The sequence below is a fragment of the Phascolarctos cinereus genome, unplaced genomic scaffold (genome assembly GCF_003287225.1).
Source record: "Phascolarctos cinereus isolate Bilbo 61053 unplaced genomic scaffold, phaCin_HiC Scaffold_2;HRSCAF=192, whole genome shotgun sequence".
In the NCBI taxonomy this organism is placed as follows: domain Eukaryota; kingdom Metazoa; phylum Chordata; class Mammalia; order Diprotodontia; family Phascolarctidae; genus Phascolarctos; species Phascolarctos cinereus.
In genome coordinates, this window is record NW_027555625.1 from 12,078,754 (window position 1) to 12,082,226 (window position 3,473).

The 3,473-nt window shown below is 39.6% G+C and overlaps 1 long non-coding RNA gene across 1 annotated transcript; it reads right to left on the reverse strand.

Annotated features, from left to right (window-relative positions):
• Positions 1-921: 921 nt before the first annotated feature.
• Positions 922-3,271, reverse strand: LOC144455489 (uncharacterized). The gene is made up of 2 exons (XR_013484188.1): positions 3,181-3,271; positions 922-2,189 (listed from the first exon to the last, which is right to left on the reverse strand). It is a non-coding gene; the product is annotated as an uncharacterized LOC144455489 (long non-coding RNA).
• Between the last annotated feature and the right edge of the window lie 202 nt (positions 3,272-3,473).

Below are 3,473 nucleotides of genomic sequence, written 5' to 3' on the forward strand. Positions count from 1 at the left end.
TTGATGCTCTTTCTCCTTTGGATACCTTGGAGACATTTTTCTCTGTGTCATCATTCCTGATTTAGATAGAATCTGAAAAAGCACACCATTTTCTCCTAAATTCCCTCTTGAGTCCTCAAGAATTTTTCTGAAACAATTGGGTGGGATCCTTCCAATTACTTTTGGCTAATTTACCTTTCAGCAATAAGGAAATGTTCACCCCAGTGTACCTAGCTCTGGTTGGACCATCTCTGGCCCATTGTTGTAGATGCCACCATTTAGGAGGGACATTAAATTACAGTGGTCAGAGAAGAATAGCCATGGTGGTGAAGGGTTTTGAGTTTATGATATCTGATGTCCAGTTGAAGGAAATGGTGATTCCAGTCTAACCTGGAAAAAGGAAGAAATATGGGGATCCTGCTGTTTACATCACAGCTGTTTACAGCTATAATAAGGATCACCATGTGGAAGAGAGATTAGACCATTGGTGGGGAACCTGCAGCCTTGAGGCCAAGTATGGCCTTCTAAGTCCTCAAGTGTGGCCTTTTCACTGAGTCTAAGTTTCCTTTTCTTATGGGGATTTGTTCTGTGAAGTTTGGATTCAGTCAAAGGGGCCACATTTGAGGACCTAGAAGGCCACATGTGACCTCAACACTGCAGGTTTCCCACCCCTGGATTAGACTCATGCCTGGCCCCAGAGAGAACTAGAAAAAATGGATGAAAGTTCCATGAAGAATAGTTTTGAATTGATAATCAGGTGTAACCTGTGGCTAGGCCTTGCTCTATTATCTTTTTAATTGCTATTTTCTTATAGTCTTACAAATGATCTGGAGAGGGAAAATGGGTAAAGTGGTTTCTGATGATTCTGGCACACGAGAAGATTTTCCTCCCCATGTGTGGGTGTCTCAGTGAGTGCACACACACAATAAGCAGGAGACCACATGATTCAATAGAGATTTATTTCTGTAGGTTTAAGGAAGGGAACATTTGGGCCACATGACTCAAGGGCATCAAAGAAGAAGCCACAAGGACTACAAATGTCAACTGGGAAAAATTCCGTAACGATGAAACTGATCAGAAAGTAGAATGGACTGCTTCAGGTGGCAGTGGGCTCCTCCTCACTGGAGGTCTTGAGCAAAGACTGAATGGCCATATGAATCTGTTTTAGAAAGTCTTCATATTGATACATGGATTAGACATTATTAATGTCTCTTCCAAAGAGGAAATTCTGTGATCTTGTGATTCTGTAACCTAGGGGGTGGAGTGTTTCAGGAAAGAGGAATACTTTGGTTTTCTGGCTCCTCTTTGAGTCAGGGGAGAGAATCTAAAGGCATGATATTGTACTGTTGGGGCTTTCCCTGTATAACCATTCAGAAGTTCCCAGCTCTTTCATGATAAGGCTATCTTTGACTAGGAATTGGACAGAGGCTACAGCATAATTTCACATAAATCCCTTGGCAACTGTCTGGCTAGGGATTTCGAGACATTTGACTAGGTACATTGTTTTGGAAGCAAACCAGTGATCTTTCCTGTTTTCAATCCAGTTCTCTATGTGTTTGGGCTTATCATCTACATACAGTTAATATTTCAACAAGGAGCAGAGAAGATTTGTTCTATACTTGTAGTATGTAGGTGGTAACAAGAATGGGGACAAATGACATTACTCTTGAAGGCTAGCATGCAACTCTTTCACTTAGTAATAAACAGTCAAGGAAGAGTTTTGCTACAAACAAACAAACAAACAAAAATGTCTTGAAATTCAGTTAGCTGCATAGGGTGAACACTAATGAATAAGGAACTTGTGTTGAGTGAGTTAAAATTCAATGAACTCTGGACAATGGGTCAAAGTTCAAATCTAGGCTTAGCCATGAGCCAAACTTTGACAAATACTCTTTCTGAGCCCCATTTTCTCAGTTTTTCATTCATAAATCACTGCTAATGTTTTACTTAAAAGGCATTTTAGATAGGGATGGGCCTAGGAATTGTGTTTTCATTAGTATAAGGAAGTCCTAGATAAGAAAACTCCCTCAACCAGTGAAAGTCAACCACTTTTTCTGCAATTTAAAATCTTAGAGAACTGCCTAAAGAACTAAGAGGTTAAGCACCTTGGCCAGTAGGTGTCTGAGGTGGGTCTTAAATCCAGGTCTCCTGACTTGGAGGTTGGTGCTCTATTACTTTTGGATTTCCAAAAATGCTTTCATCAACAATCTCTGTGAGGTAAAAAGTGAAAGTATTATTATTCCTACTTTGCAAGCGGAAAGTTGAGTTTTAGAAAGGGAATGTGACTAACATGAAGTCGTATCACTAGAAAGTGGCAAGATTTGAACTGGGATCTTCTTGATACACTTCCAATGCTTTCCCCCATATATCATGAAATAATCTTTGTGGTACCTTATGGGGTCCTGAGGAATGTTGTAAAGTAATTCATAAATTTTATGTATATATATTATGGATTCATGATCTTATAGTTCAAAATAAGTTATAAAATCATAATAGTCATCAAACTAATGCTCAATAATGAGTCATCTATGTTTGATCCAGTAATCCAATCCAATAAAAAATTATTAAGCATCTCATATGTGCCAGTCACTATGCTAAGCAATGGGGATAAAATTAATAAAAAGAGTCCCTACCTTTAAGGAGTTTACAGTCTGATGTGTGGAGACAACACACAAAAGGTGGCAAAAAAAGAGGGTGGGAAACCAGTAGGTACCTGGCATGGAGACATCTTGTTCTGTGGAAATTTAAAAAAAAAACAACAACTAGTCAGGGCAGATGCTATTGAATGGAGTGAAGTCAGAAGTTCAGGGTCTGCCCTCTATGAATGAAAGCATTGGCAGAAACTTGGTTCTGTGCCCTCCACTCCTCCAATGTGGGGGGGAGGAGGTGGAGGGAGGTGGTGTCAGTTTAGATTTGAGAATAGTGGGGAGATGAGAAGTGATGAGTCTATTCTGGGAGGGGCATTTTGTTCCCAGTAGAAAACCCTAGGCAAGGCTGCAGATGCAGAGTAGAGCGGTTACACTTTGTGGTTAGAGTACCTAGCTCTGTGCTTTACTACCTATATGTTCTTGGGCCAGTCATTTAATTGCTCTTGGCTCCAGCATTTGTAAACAGAGATGGGTAAGTTAAATGATCTCTTGGATCTCTACCAGCTTCAAGTATGTGATTAGATCCATTAACCAATAAGCATTTAATACTCACCTGCAATGTTTTAGATAATGTACTAGGCACCAGGGATGCAAAGACAAGAATTAAATATTCCCTGCTCTTAAGGCAGTTGTGATCTGTGGGATGAGACAGATGGAAACACTTAAGTATATATTAATGATAATAATTAGAATTAACATACAACCCACTACATGTCAGGCATTGCACTAAGTTTTTATAAATATCATCTCACTTGATCCTTACAACCACCTTGAGAGTCAAGTGCAATATTATCACTATTTTATCACTGGGGAAACTGAGACAGTCAGAGATTAAACAACCTACTC